Source organism: Tupaia chinensis, unplaced genomic scaffold (assembly GCF_000334495.1).
Source record: "Tupaia chinensis unplaced genomic scaffold, TupChi_1.0 Scaffold000394_1, whole genome shotgun sequence".
NCBI classification, from domain to species: domain Eukaryota; kingdom Metazoa; phylum Chordata; class Mammalia; order Scandentia; family Tupaiidae; genus Tupaia; species Tupaia belangeri.
The window spans coordinates 1,449,025-1,456,706 of NW_006159896.1; the positions used below are offsets into that span (position 1 = coordinate 1,449,025).

Genomic DNA, 7,682 nt, shown 5'->3' on the forward strand with positions numbered 1-7,682 from the left:
GGAATGTCTGCTCAGGAGAGGCTGGATCCCGCATGCTGACCACCACTTGAGTCCCTAGCACGGTCAGCCCGGAACACCAGCACACACAAGTGCCCAAATCTGACAGGCTGGAGGACTGGGGAGAGGGTGGAGGTCAGCAGTCCTTCGGAGGGTGCTTGCTCCCTCTTAACACTTGTGTGGACACACATGCTATCATGAATAAAGGGAAGAAGAAAATAGCCAGAGGAGGTGAAGGACAACCTGGCCAGGAAACTGTCAGGAGGAAGAATCATTCTTAGCCAGTGAAACAGCAGGTGCGGTGCGGAGTGCCGGGTTGGTGGGGAAATAGTCTGGCAGGTGGAACCCGTGGTCTCCTGATTGGCTTGACTGCCTGTGAATGAGTGAGTCACCCTGAGCCTGGGAGGCAAGGGCCATGTATTCTCAGGCCTTGAACCCTTGCCTCAGGCCTGCAGAACCTGCTTAAATGCTTTCCTCAAGAGCACCCCCCCTTGGCCGTCTGACTCAGAACTCACGAGCCTCGCTGACCTCAGTCTCCTCGACTGTGTGGCTGATGTACCATCACTGATAAGCCAGTGTGCCCGGGGTTCGCTCATCTGGAAGGGCCGACCTTTAGGCCTCTTCCCCGCCAGTTGTATGGATGACCTCAAAGGAGGTAGGGACGGGCTGCCCATACTTTGTTTCTGGAAGGCTAGAATTTATTCATTTGTTTCTTTTTTCGAGAGAGATTTTTGCTATAGAGCACGTGTGCTCACTGGAGAGACACAGAGACAGAAATCAAGAAATCACTCCCTGGAGGGATGGCCATGCCGGAATCCCTTCTCCTTTCTCCTCTTGGGATCTTGGGCATGCACGCACATGCACTCAGCATGAGTTTTAAGCGGCTGGCTGGGTCTGGGACTCAAACCGTAGTCAACTACATGGAAGCCCAGTGACATAACCATTATGCCATCTTCTGGTCCCCAAAGCTAGAATTTAATGATGACTGTTAAAATGTACCAAGTGTAGGGCCAGCAGGTAGTGTGGTGGTTAAGATGCTGGACTCCCACATGGTTGACTGCTGTTCAAGTCCTAGACCTGTGACTTAAAAATCACGCCAAGTGCGTGTGCATGCCCAAAATCCGGAGAGGAGAATGGTGAAGGGATTGCAGTGTGACTCCCCCACCCCCACCCCAGCACTTCTCCCCATTCTTCTCCTGGGATCTTGGGCATGCATGCACATGTGCCCAGTATGACTTTTAAGCCACTGAGTCCGGGACTCAAACCATGGTCGGCCATGTGGGAGTCCAGTGATGTAACCACTTCTCCATCGATTGGCCCCCAAAATCATTCTCATGTACCCTGGCCATCCTATTGATAAGCCTACAGGATGGCCACATTTACCCACAGCCAATTTGGGATCATGGGCATGTAGAGGAGGGGTGGGGCTCCAGGGCTTCGGCAGCAGGGGAGCCTGGGTATGAACCCAACCTGCTCCATTTTCTGACTGGGTGAGGTTGGTCAGCTCTGTGTAAATGAAGATTAAAATGACAGCCACTTACTCCTTCCCCCCTTCACCCCTCACCTCTGTATCAATGTACAGTCCTGGGGGCCAGGCACTGCTTTGAGTCCTGGGGACTGGGGCCAAAGGACAGATGAAGTCCTCGATCTCAGAAACTTGGCACAGGAGCAGACAAGGGAGTAACAGACTGAAGAGCATGTGGGAGGAAACCAAGCTTGGGAGTGAAGCAGGGCCTAGGGCACTCTGGGAGGGCCTCAGCTGTGGTGGCCTGGATGTCGCCAGGAGCAGCCGATGGGGACAGCACCTTCTAGATAGAGGGGCACACATACCAAGCCCTGAGGCCTGTGACTGACCAGACGGGAAGGCTGAGGATGAAGGGTACAGGACAGACACTCCCATGAGGCCTGGAGGGTCCCAGTGAGAACTGTTGGGGCCCAGTCCTCTGGTGGACCCAGTTTTCTTGGGGCCTGAAGCTTAAGCAATCGGGGGCCCTCGGGGGACAAGAACGACACTTGACTGTTGGCTGCTCCCTGGCTAACCTGCCTGTGCCCTGCGAGTGCTAGTAGGTATTACACAAGTAGAAGCAAATGGTGCCTTCCAAAAAGCATCAATCTCTGTTCTGTTCTTCCATGCATGGAGACAGACAGGCACGCCCGGTGGGGTCCCATCACGATGACCCCCAGCTTCAGCCAACCCCACCTCCAGGGTTTAGTGCATGCCTGGAGAACTTAGGGAGGGCTCCAGACGCCATCCCAGACCCGTCTCTCGGGAGTCAGCTTTGCAGAGTCCCATGTCACCACCGCACTGCCACACGGCCCTCTCTCTTTAATACTATCTTCCATTTACACACAGCGTAGTCACCGCGTTCACTGTCTTCAGTGCACGGTTCTAGACCTAGGTGTGCAGTTACTGTGGTCAGGACACTGGGCAGGGTGTCACCTCCAGAAGTCTCTCCTGCCGCCCCTATGCTGTCAACGCCTCCCTGACCCCAGTCCCTGGCAATTTCTGGTGTGTTTTCTGTTCCTGTTGTTCTGTCTTCTTGAGAATGTCATATAGAGGGAAGCACACAGTACAGAGCCGGCTGGCCTATTCCAGCCTCACGCATCCAGACGCGTTCTCACTGGTTCCTGTTCACTGCGGCGTAGTAGGCCACTGCACGGACTACCTCGGCAGCGGGTTTTAGTGACTGTGAGTGAAGTCAAAACGCTTACTTTTCCCTTGTCTGAGTGTGTGTATGCTTGCCAGAGAGAGAAAGGGAAACGACCCCAGTGGGACTGGTCATGTCATGATCCCTTCTCCACTTCTCCATCCAGTCGGGATTTGGGGCACACATGCACACATACCCGCCAGATCTGGAATTTTAAAAAAAATTATTTATATATGTTCTAATTTGACCAGAGAAGGACAGAATGAGAGAGTGAGAAATCAAGCTGCCAGGTCTGGGACTCAAACCATGATCAGCCACGTGGGAGTCCAATGCCCTTAACCACCACGCCACTCGCCAGCCCCTAGATCTGGAATTTGAACCACGCAATTGGCCACATGGGATCTGGCTCCCTTAACCACCTTGTGATGTTACCCTGTCCCCTCCTCCCTGCATCCAAGTCTGTCTACATCTTTCTTCCTGTAAGTGAGGGTAAACTCTTGGAGTGCTACACACGGCCAACCCTCTACATGTGCACGAGATCCCTCGTTATCCCAAGTTCATCACCCCAGCAGTCCTGCCCTCTTTTGCTTCATTAGTTTCCCGCGAAAAAGGGATACAAACATGCCATTATATCTCCTATTTTTTTTTAGAGGTTTTTGCTATCAGGCATGTGTGCTCATCAGAAAGACAGAGAGAGACAGAGAGATAGAAAGTGAGAAATCACCCCCCCAGGAGGGGTGGCCATGCCACAATCCCTTCTCCTCCATTCTCCTCTTGGGATCTTGGACACGCACACACATGCACCCAGCATGAGTTTAAGCCACCAGGTCTGGGACTCGAACTGCAGTTGACTACATGGGAGTCCAGTGACATAGCCATTATGCCATCTGCTGGGCCCTCTCCTACTTTTTTAAAGAATCATTTTATTTAACTTGATTTATTTATTTTAATTTGAACAGAGAGGGACAGTGTGAGAGAGAGAGAAGGAAAGTGAGAAAGCAAGCTGCCAGGTCCAGGACTCGAACCGCAGTCGGCCATGTGGGAGCTCAAAATAAATAATAAGAAATTACTTATTTACTTATGTATTTATTTGTCATGATTATCAAGCCACCTAGTCCAGGACTTGAACCGTGTTGACCATATGGGAATCCAGTGCCTTAAGCACCACACTACCTGAGGCCCACGACACAAATTCTGTCATGACCTCCCGTGTCTCTCTTGTTACTGCAGCCCTTTGCCTCCTTTATAGCAAGACTCCTGGAAAGGCTGCTTCTAGTTGCCATCCCCACGTCCAGACTTCACCTGCCACTGCTGTCCCCAAACTGCTCTTGCCAAGGTCAGCAAGGACCTCCTCCTCAAATCCAGCAGCCGCTTCTCAGAGGCGTCTGACAAGCTGATCCCTGCCTCCTCCCACATGTCCTCAGGAGGCTTCTCCCAGGTCTCCTCCTCACTGCCTGCTCCTCAGTCTCCTTGTCTGGGCCCCCACCTCTCCCAAGTCCGACTCATAGGGGCCCAGGAGCTCCAGCCCTTGGTCCCTCTCTGGCCACACCCACTCCTGGGGGCGTCAGCCCACTCGTGCCCTGGTTTCCAAGACCATCAGTCCATTGCCCTGGCACTGTCCGCATTTACACCTCCCACCTTTGCTCCCAGCTCGGCTCCAGCTGCCTGTGCTCCGACATTTCCTGGTAGATGCTGAGTTGGCATCTCTACCTTAACACGTCCAGGGCCAAGCTCCTTATCTTCGCCTGAAACTCCTCTTCCCATGACTTTGTCCTTCCTGTGACTCCCAGCTGCAACCCTCTGTACCTGCTCAGGCAAAGTTCTAGCAGGGTCCCTTTCTTCGTACCATGTGTCTATATGTCCCCTGCCTCAGCAGCAGCAGCATGAAGAAAACTGCATGGATTTCAAAATCCTTTTTTAGAGAGGTTTTTGCTATAGGGCACAAGTGCTCGTTGAAAAGGCAGAGACAGAGAGACAGAAAGCAAGAAATCATCCCCCAGGGTGACGGCCACGCCACGATCCCTTCTCCTCCACTCTCCTCTTGGGATCTTGGGCATCCATGCACACATGTTCGGCATGAGTTCTATGTCACTGGGTCCAGGACTCGAACTGGGGTCGACTTGTGGGAGTCAAGTGACATAACCACTACACCATCTGCTGATCCCGCAAGATATTTTTTATATTGATCCAGCCCAGTTCCAGCGTAGCCATGGTGGCCAAGGCTACTACCGGCCCCTCTCAACTGCTGTCGCCAGAGTTGTGGACAAATGCATAGGATCAAGAATTCACATTGTGCTGAGGAAATTGTTGGTGCACTTCTAGGACTTGATGACTTCGTCACTATGGTCCTGGGAGAGGTTACTGAATTTGAAATCATACCAGAAGGAGGAAGGATGACTAAATTAGATCAGATCTTGATAAGTAGAAATCATGTAACAATGCTGATTTCTGGAAGAGAAGGACCTCAAGTATGAATGGGTATCCTAGACTTATGTTAGATTCTGTCTTGTCTTACAGAGGCAACAAAATAGAATTTTTTAAAAAAACCTTTTAATGTTTAGATCCTGTAAAGCTGTTTCCCACTAAAGGGAAATGCTTTGAAGATGTATGCCTGTTTTTGTAAGTTAATCTTGATTATTTTGGAAAAAGAAGAAAAGTTTGTTTTCTGAAGGCTAAAATAAAGACGTTATTTGTTAAAAAAAAAGATTTTTTTATATTAAAATAAACTTGTACTTTAATTGCTTTTTTTTTTTGAGAGAGTTTTTGCTATAGGGCACCTACGCTCACTGGAGAGAGACAGACAGAAAGTGAAAAGTCACCCCTAAGGGGAAAGCCATGCGACAATCCCTTTTCCATTTTCCTCTTGGGATTTTGGGCACACACACCTGGTGTGGGTTTTAAGCCACCCACGGGATCTGGGACTCAAACCATGGTCAGCCATGTGGGAGTCCAGCACTTTAACCACTATGCCACCTGCTGACCCATACTTTAATTCCATTTTTCCACATACTCTTTGAAGTCAGTACTTGGGGAACAAGAGAGGCCCAGCTTTTGTAAGCTTCAGGCCCCATCCCTCTTCCCTGGTTTCTTTTCCTGGTGGCACTCAGTGGGAACAAAGCTTCATTTGTATTTGCTGCACCGTCATCCCCGCCCCTAGAGCCCTAGAGCCTAAGGCCAGGGAGGGCAGCTTTGCTCACAGTTGCCCTGAGCGTTCAGAGCAGTGCCTGAGAAAGCACTCGTTGAGTGAACACTGAGTAAAGGGAGCCGGGAAGGCCTGCTCAGCGGCAGCTCTGCCAGTGCGGTTTCCCATCGCGCTCCTCAGCCTGCTGGGCCTTCAGCTCTCCTGAGGCCTCTCCCCCTGCTTCCTGCCCTCCTCAGCACCCCTGCAGCAGTACTCCCAGGGACCTGGACTGCTGGCTCACCCAGGGCCCACTTCAAGCTACAGAGGCTTCCATTCCCCTGGGGCCTGTATATGCTTAGAGTGTGTTCATCGAAGAAGGTGACATGGGTCTCCTGCTGGCCGGTCATTATGGCCGCCTTCAGACAGACATCCTCGTGAACTGGGCGCTGCAGGCGTTATTCTACCGCTTTGTAGAAGAAGCTGAGGTCTGGGGACGTGAGGTATCCGGCCCAGCCTCCTGGGTCTCTCTACCTGGCATGGCCAGCCGAGCTCTGTTTGGCCACAGATGAAAACCACAGCCCCTGCGGCATCCGCACCTTGACCTCCTCCGCAGTACCCCAGGCTGCCTCCACCCTTGGAGCGCCTCAGCAGGAGGGTTGGATTTCAGGGGGGACCACCATGAGGCCTGGTAAAGGAGTTCCTGCCCAGTGTGAGGTGGCCCAGGCTGCTGTGGGGGTGGGGGACGGGGACGCTGACTGAGGGAGACAAGCATCCAGATGGGCAGTGGCTGCACAGCAGGGTAAGGTCAGAGTGACTTCCTGCTGGTGCCACGTGGCCCCCGACTCCACCCCCTCCGTGAACTCCCTGTGCTCCTAATAAACCAGAAGCAGGAAAGCCCTAAGATGGCAAAACAGGCCTAGCTCCACCCTGGCAAACCAGCTGGGCAGGTTTTCTGATGCCAGGGTGGGAGGAAGAAGTCAGTTTCAGGGAGATACTATAGCTGGGAAGGGCCAGGCCTACGAGATGCCTCTGGGGAAGGTCCAGATCAGACCACATCTGGGTTTGATCTACGGCTGGCCACACTGGCTGCTGGCTCTTGGGGTCAGGTGGCTTTGTAGCTGTGTCTGAAGATGGACTGACTCTGAGGCAGGCTGGATAAGGTGTCATTACTGGTGATTAGAAGCGATTTCATCGGCAACCAGGGGACAGGCACCAAGAGGCAAGATACGAAGAATGTCTGGGGACCTTGTTAAAAAGAGTACATTTCTGGGTCAGCAAAATCAGAATCCTTAGTGCTTAGAGGTCAGGGACCCAAATCTTTTTTTTTTTTTTCAGAAAATTATTTTTAGATACCAGCAGTTGGCGTAATGGCTATGTTGCTGGACTCCCATGTAGTCGATCATGGTCTGAGTCCCGAACCTGGTGTCTTAAACTCATGCCAGGCATATGTGCGTGCATGCCCAAGATCCCAAAAGGAGAATGAAGGAGAAGGTATGATAGAGGCAAGGCCATCCCTCCTGGGGGGTGATTTCTCACTTTCTGTCTCTCTCTCTGTCTTTCTGGTGAGCACACTGCGCCTTATAGCAAAAACCTCTCCAAATGCGACCAGCAGTTGGTGTAATGGCTATGTCACTGGATTCCCATGTAGTCGACCGCGGTTTGAGTTCTGGACCTGGTGGCTTAAACTCACACCAGGTGCGTGTGCGTGCATGCTCAAGATCCCAAGGGGAGAATGGAGGAGAAGGGATTGTGGCGTGGCCATCCCCCCCGGGGGGTGATTTCTTGCTTTCTGTCTATCTCTGTCTTTCTGGTGAGCACACGTGCCCTACAGCGAAAACTTCTCCAAAATAAAAAATTAAATTAAATTAAAAATTAAAACCTCTCCAAAAACATTATTTAAAAAATTATTTTTATTT

At 51.6% G+C, this 7,682-nt stretch overlaps 1 pseudogene; it reads left to right on the top strand.

The window, feature by feature from the left end:
* Positions 1–4,784: 4,784 nt before the first annotated feature.
* On the top strand, positions 4,785–5,249 carry LOC102475933 (U6 snRNA-associated Sm-like protein LSm5 pseudogene; annotated as a pseudogene).
* Positions 5,250–7,682: the final 2,433 nt, after the last annotated feature.